Here is an 8,055-nt window from a genome sequence, read left to right as displayed (position 1 = left end):
AGCAGGAGCGTGCAGGCAAACCAGGGAGAGCATGACCTGCAATTGTGCAGAATTAGGCATAACATCACACTGCATTTCAGTTATTGCAAACTAATCTGTTCCATGTCTTTCCATAGAAATCACATAAACTCTGCTTAGATAAGTACTGAGAAAAAGCCAAAGTGCTGAACTGTTGAGTAATGTTAAGGCCATCCCGCTTTTCATCGATTCATAGACCAACTTTCTTCCTAATTTGTTTTCTGTCCCTAAGTTATTGATTATAAAAGCCCTTCCTATCCTCTTAAACCCGTCAGCACCATTAGCTCTTTGCTTATAGGGTTATTATGTTTAAAGAGATGCAACAGTATTTCTATATTACATTATTCAGAATGTGGAACACTAATTCTATTTTTAATGATTTATTTTAGTTTAGGTCGGCTTTTTTAAAAACTTCGTTAGTCACTTTAAACACTTCAGTACCCTGGATTTTCCTTACTATAGAAGATATGTCTATTGGTCAACCTCTACTCCTCCCAATAAAGGAACTTGTTTTAATGACATGTTTAAAAGCCTACACAAGTCTACTGTTGCTGCTGTGTTCTGCTCTAGAGTTTTGACAACAGGCAGATTAATTTCCCCAGACCAAGTGAATGAAAAGCACCAGTGCATCTGGTCAGTACCTAAACCCAAGGATGGTAAGCAAAGATCACCCTCATGACCAGTGAGCTAGAGCGATAGAAAGAAACATTTTCTTATGTTGCAGATTCGAGTTTCAAGGTCCCAGTGAGCTGGTAAACAATGCATTGAATACAGATTTTGAGGAACTGTATTAGAGCTCTTCCTGACATCCTCTTACATTTTCTGAAACTCCTCACGCTCGAGACAAAGAGTCCTGAGGCATTTGGGCAAGATATCACTGTTGAGAAATCATCCATTTCCCAAACCACATTCTGATGATTCCACACAAACATATGAACAGAACATGTGTTAGCAAAAGATATTTATGCTATTTTCACCAAAGGCTCCTACTATCATCATGGTATCAAGAGCAAACAATCACAAAACAGCAAAGTTATGTCTGCAGTTCCCAACACTGGGATGAAAGAAAACCCTTTCTAATACACTTACTGCTAACACTCATTCCTGGCAGTGCATTTCAATGCCTTCAGACACCAGTAACCCAGGAGCACATAGATGAGAGCCTGCAGGCAGGTGCAGTTTAATTAGGAGCCAGGCCTGCACCCTCCCAGACATGCTGCACCCCAATGCCACGGCATGCACACAAACCAGCATTCGGAGTGTGCCATGCTCACAGAACCTTATGCAGTCTGGCCCTGCAGACCATCGGGTCCAGGTTACACACACTTTCCACTCCCTGAGCTCAGAAATTCATCTGGAAATAGAGGAAGTTGGTAATCTGACACACAAGAGACTCTCTATGGGCATGAACACTGTTATTTATTAGGTATTATTTAAAAGGAAAAAAGAGAGGAGATGGACAGTGAAACCCCTCTGGTATCTTCAACACCTGGAAATTATCAGAAAGCCCAGGCTGACCCAAACCCCTTTCCCAGCAGAAGTCCATGTCCAAAAGTAGTAACAAATACTCCCAAAAGGAGACATAGTTGTTTTGTACAATATTGCACCATTTCCTACAGGCTTACGGCAGATCCTTCTGTGTGCTGCTAAGGAGTAGAAGGCAACACAATGAAACTGCCAGGCACTGTGGCACTTCAGCTGCCCAGAACTACTTCAGTTTACTGTGATGTTGCAGCCGTTTTTACAACAGCAATTGCCTCTGCCCAGTAGAATAACTGCACACATTGATGTTTCCAAAAGGAGCATCATGCCAAGTCAGCCAGAAGAGGAACCACAGAGCAAATAATTATTGTAACTTCTGCCCAGCATAGCCCCTATTTCCTGAAAGGCCGAGTTTGTTTTAGTGCATGTCCTTCCAGCAGCCTTTTTTTCTAAACATGAAATTCCCCACGGAGCCTTGACTAAATACAGAAACAGATGGTGACACCAAAGAAACTGCCCTCACCTCACTCCCCTCTCCCCCAATACCACATATTTCATTGATCAGTTGAAAGGATTAAATTGAGCAGAAAACTTCCAAGAACTGCCAGGCAGCAAGGCTGAGCTTCCATGGGAGAAGCAAGGGCAGCTCTGGGGGGTCCCAGCTCCCACAGGGACTACAGGTGATGGGAAAACGTCTGCTCTCCAAGCACATGAGTAAAAACACTTAAATTTTCAAACTGGGATATAGATGGTCTTACCCACACCCAGAGACAAAATAGTTTAACAAAATGAAGCAACAAGCAATCACTGATTTGAAGAGAACACCTTAAAAGAGAGCTATGGAACAGCAGAGTGATGATTTTGTGTAACCACTTTCCATCGACTAAAGCTGGCTGATTACTGATGATACAGTGAACTTAAGCCCCTTATATAATGAGAATAGCTCATCCCCTCCCAATCCTTCTTTTAACTAGGAGTTTATTAGGGGGGTTGTTTTAACTGGAGCAACAACAGCAGGTACTGAAAGAAAGAATAAAGTAGCAATGTACCAGAGGTCCTGTATGAAGGGTAGGTCATTCAGATGTTAAATCAATTCTCAGAGACCAGCATCCTCATTCCTATGGCCTCAGTAACAATCTGTCCATGAACTGGCCTTTCCACAAACTGCATAGCAAAGCACAATCCTGAAAACTGATCCCATAACATGGGGGTTATAATTTAGAAAATAAAGTTGCTTGCATACTGAGAGTACTGTTTCATCAGCGCTGCCTCACTCTCACACCACGCAGTCTTCCACTGTGGACGTTAAACTGGAGGATGCCGTTTTTCTCTGTTCACGTAACACCTGGCACTTTGGGGTCCTAGACTTGGAAATAAATAACATTTCCTAGTATTCATGATAGAGAGAAATCACTTGAAGACACAGATTTCTTTGGCTTTCTGTGCCTTTTTTTAGAGTGACAGACACTGGGAGTTATCACTTGCTTTTACACACCTGTACCTGCATCTCAGCAGATGCAGCATACTGTGTCAGCAGGGAAAAGATAGGGGAGATCTTGTACCCCATACCCCAGGGAGAGGGCGTAGAGTCAGACAAACAGCACACAACCCTGCCTGCAGAAGAAAACACATTAAAGCAGAGTGTGTGGCTACCAGCGGGTGCACCCTCCTCATCAGCTATCCAGCTACTGAAGGCAAAGAGAACAGCAGAGGCCAAGACACAGAACTCTGTACCTGCAGGTGCCTTTGCTGCTCCACAGCCTCCCAGTCCAGCAGGAGACACGATCAGGGATTGACATGAGCAAGCCACTGCTCTGCAACTGTACCACACTTCAGAAAAAAGTAATCATGTCCTGCTCTCCTCTTATTTGTGTAGTCTGGACTACCCTTGAATCTTCACGTTCCCCCAGGACCTCCTCTCTCTTCTGGAAACTGCTTCTTCTCATATGCAAGCAAGAATGAGCTGCCCCAGGATTTTAGGGGACAGGTAGTAGTGTTGCATCTCTCTGACAGCTCTCACATGCCCCATTCCTCCTCATGCACAAACCTGCACAACTCCCAAGAGTTACATGCTCCACAGAGGCTACAACCATGATGGGTGCATCAATTTTCCAGGAGTTACTCAGAGAGGAAAAGTGCCTTTGGTTGGAAGACACCTTAAAGATGGTCACAATTGCCCACTTGTTTTCCACTATAGGAGGGTTTTGGTGATGTTGTGAATGGGCATGGCACGCTCAGTCTCTAGACCTACCTGCAAACACAGTGCTACGAGAGGCTCTTGCAGCGCCTTGGTTTGGGTAAATATACCCAATCACTGCTCCAGCTATTCTGCAAGGGGCAGGGATGTCTCAAAAATGGACCCCTCTACACTGTGAGCCCAAGTCAAAAATTCCTGTTGGTACTATAAATATTGTGTATACACACCTTTGTCCTCCTGGCACATTGAGGCTGCTCAATGGGTATTAGGTATCCAAGCCTTGTGTTTTTCCTGGTGATGGCTCCATATGCTCCTAGGCTTGGAAGCAGCATTGCACTAAGCCAGCTCTCTTCTCAGCCTCAATGGGCTTTGTGGTTGGAAACCACGCAGCAGAGATTGGGCTAGTAAGGCCCTCACAATCCAGACAAAGCCAGGATCAGGTTTCAATAAATGCACTTTTCGACAGATTGATCTAGCTGATCATGAATAAGTGATAGGGCAGATACAAAGAGACTTAGCTAATGGATATAAGATTGGTGGGGAGGGGGAGTCCCTGACACCCTAGACCCTTATGGGAAGGAATGCAACCTTGCTGTTTTTCTGATGTCAGTCTGTAATTAAGTCATACAGCCAGTCCCTGGGTTTATCTGATCAGCAAAACCTGGACCAGCTGCTGGAAGGGCGGGGGCAGACCAGGAAGCCGCAGGTAAGGAGGGAGACAGAAGCAAGAACAGCTGAGCTAGCAGCAGCTGACATGGAGCATCTGGGAAAAGGGACAATACTTGCAACAGCATCAGGGATAACGGAAACAAGTCTACTTCTTGCAAGGCACAAGGATGACATGCTGCAGAGCAAAAAGGGATGGGTTTCACCTGGGAAAGGCCCATGGTTCCCACACAGTAGCCCGCTCAGCCTAGGCAGCCTCTGCAAGCCAGCACAGCTTAGGGAGCCAAGCAGAAAGCTACAGCCCTGGGTCCTGCTGCTCTGAGCTGCAGCCCAGGATGAGCCCATGACTCAGACTAGTTCTGCCAATTAGCAGCCCCATTCCTTACTAATTAAGGAGCAAAGGCCCCAGTCTGCCGGTAGCTCTGGCAGAATACTGCAGAATAACAGTATCAGGAAAAGGTTTGTGCATTTTAAAACATCTAATCTAAGAGCAGTTTGTCACTTCTGGTCACTGATGTATGTGCACTGCTTCCCACCCCTCTTTCACCTCCCCCTCCCATCTGTTCCACTCCTTCCTCCTCCCCCAGTTTGGCTGCTGCACAGCTCCTCTTCTCCCCACTCTCCTGCACATCTCCCAACTTCAGATATCCCCAGGAAATGCCTGGTCCTTGAAGGTAATTCTTGATCTCCTCAAAGGAACAACTACTAACTACAGCAACCACACCAGCTCCTCACCATGAGAGCTGAGGGAGTGAACCCCCAACTGTTTCCACATGTTTCAAGGCTGCCCTTTACCATCAGAATGAGGTGCACAGAGAGGAGGAGGAGGCAGGTTTGAATCCTTCCAGACTTGACTGCAAGTGCTTTCCAGGCCCAGTTTGAGATGAGCTGCCTTCACCCTGCAATATCACCACAGGCAGCCCTCCTCAGGTGAAGCAACAGTCCTACAGAGCTCACAGCCACCCGGGAACTTCTCACCAGCCTCAAAAAGACATACTAAAGTTCAGTTCATAAAAGACAGCACCACTTCTATGCCTTCTCCACTAGCTCTTCCCCACCTAAAACTTTAACTAAAACAAGTCATTCCCTAGAGCACGTTACTCATATGGATATCTACAGATGCATATTCCCTGTCTCTGAACATCACTGACACATCACAGCAACACTGGCTTTCCCACATCTTCTCTATAGCCCTGGAAGGAAGGAGGCAACATGGCATGTGCAAAAGCCCAGCCTCACCCTAACAACACTTTCACTGACCAGCTGGCCCTCCAAACTGAACAAGTGACGAGCTAGCCCAGCCCTGCCCTTAACATGGACATTGCTTTGGGTCTCCTCTCCCTCTCGCCACCAAATACATAATGAGGCAGCTTCCTTACAGTTCCCTCCCTCTCTCAAATTCGGCCAATGGCTTCAAGGCTGAAGCTGGGCTGATCCACAGCTGAATGGCATTCGCGGTCCACAGAGGAGAGCTCAGGGCCTCAGGAAGCCACGAGGATACAGCAGTCTATCACAGAGACGCCAGCTCCAGCATCCTGCCTCTGAGCAACCATAGTGCAACGCTGTAAAAATCTCAGATGAGAGCCATGAAACAGTATTTCTTCTGCAATGTTTATTACGCATAATTTGGGATTACATCCAATACCTTTTTGCATCTTGCCACATCCTTGACTTCAATAATTCCCTACCATGTGGAGTTCCACCATCTACTCACACATTATATGGAAACGTACACTTTTTAATCAATCAGTCTCATCACTGTGAAGCAGAAAATCCCCTTTTCTCGCAGTCCTGAGGTGGAGGAACAGAGGAATCCAATCCACCTTCTCTGTCTCATCCATTATTTTCTGCTCTTTTGCCATGTCTCCCTCTATTTGCCATTTCATTAATAAAGTACTCTCACAGTTTTTAAACTCCTCACACAAGACATTTTCCTGGTGTTTGATCATCCTGTTTCCTCCCCTCAAACACCACAGGGAAAGCAAGTGGAGTGCCTCCACACTGGAATGCACTGTCAGTCAATCCGAAATAAGAGTGAAAGTGGTAGAAAAGGGGGAAACAGCCCACACAAGTAACAAGTTGGGGAACAGTAAAGACAGTAGAGTCCATGTTTCACTACTTTCTCTTCTAAAATCACTGGGGACAAAAACATGTGCTAGTAGCAGCATCCAACTACTAGATGGGGATGGCTGCATTGTGAATAACAATACACAAGTTTCTAATAAACATCGCTGGAAAGTACCCCTCTTGCATCACACCGAGATGCTGAAGTGCTTTCCCATATATTAGTAAGTGGAAAGGATGTAAAACATTTTAACAATCAACAGGTCCAAGAGTTCCCAGAGGTCTGTCCAATAAAGTTTCTCACCAGCTGATACTCATTTTTGGTAAGCCTGGAAATGCTGAGGAAATTCCAAGAGACTGGAAGGGTCAGAGCCTAAATGAGGGTGATAGCAGGATTATCCCAAGTAACCATGGGTTGCTTAGTCTGAGAAGCCCAGGGAAAATATAGTTTTTGCCTTCTCCAACTTTAAAGATACTCTAGCTTTAATCACTGCCTAGTGCCAGTCAACATGTGGAAAGGAGTCTAGTCGAAAAGACTTCTTTGATCTTTGCATCCAAACATAAGAGATAAATAGGACAATAATAGATTCTCATGGCATTGATCATATAGAACACCATATTCTGATAAAAGTCAGTCCTTGAGGAACAAACTGCAGCAAAGGGATCTCAAAACAATTGTTATGAATGGGGAAAATCATGACTGAGGGAGTTTCTAACAAAACTCTGCAGAGACAGGGTCAGTACTATTTCCTATTCTCATCAAGGACCTAAAATCAGAAGTAGTGCTGACAGTACTGGCAGATGCCAACATCTGGTAGATCAGTAAGTACCCACAAGGATGAGACCATCAGAGCAGTGTGGATTCCACAGTCGGCTTGTTTGAACAAAATGGGATTAAAATACAGCCAAACTGAAAGGTCAGCTTCAGGGGAGAAGGAATGCAAGGAGCACTTCAAACAGCGGAATGTCTTCTGGAAAGCCACAGACCCAAAGAGGACTGTGAACTGCTGAACAGAAACTCCCAGGACATTTGGTTGCAACAAGAGCTGATGCATGCCTGGGATGTATAAACAGGAGTAAGGAAGTTTACTGCTTACTTATGCTTTGAGGTGTGAGAAAGAAGCCTTTCAGCGAAAAATCTAAAAAACTCAGTCATTTTTGCTATTCAGAAAGATCCCTTGTAATGCAAAAGTACTTGTGAAAATGATAATGTCATTATGTAGATTTGCCAGAGCTAGGGCTGCCCTATCTAGCCCAGACACTGATAGCATGGGGATCACAGCAGCATGTGGCCCAGCATGGGCTGCAAACCTCACCTCGGTCCCTGCATACTCAGCTAACTACACCCTGCTGAGAGGACACCGCTGCCACCAGTACCCAGAGCACTGCTCTGCTACCTGCTGCCTCACCTTTCTCGGTAACCTGGTGCCGGAGAATAATTTCTTGCAGACAGGTAAGTTACTTGGAATGAAACCACTCTCATGATGCAGAAGAAAAGTAGGACCCAAAAATGAATGGAGCTGTCAGACACTTTAGAAATGAAGCAGGATTTATTTTAAAACAAGGTTGTGTAACCACTTGAAGAAACTGCAAAAAGCGGGGGATCCTCCAGAAAGAAGAAGCCTTTC

Source organism: Antrostomus carolinensis, unplaced genomic scaffold (assembly GCF_000700745.2).
Source record: "Antrostomus carolinensis isolate BGI_N321 unplaced genomic scaffold, ASM70074v2 scaffold27850, whole genome shotgun sequence".
In the NCBI taxonomy this organism is placed as follows: Eukaryota; Metazoa; Chordata; class Aves; order Caprimulgiformes; family Caprimulgidae; genus Antrostomus; species Antrostomus carolinensis.
This window is presented reverse-complemented; position numbering follows the sequence as displayed.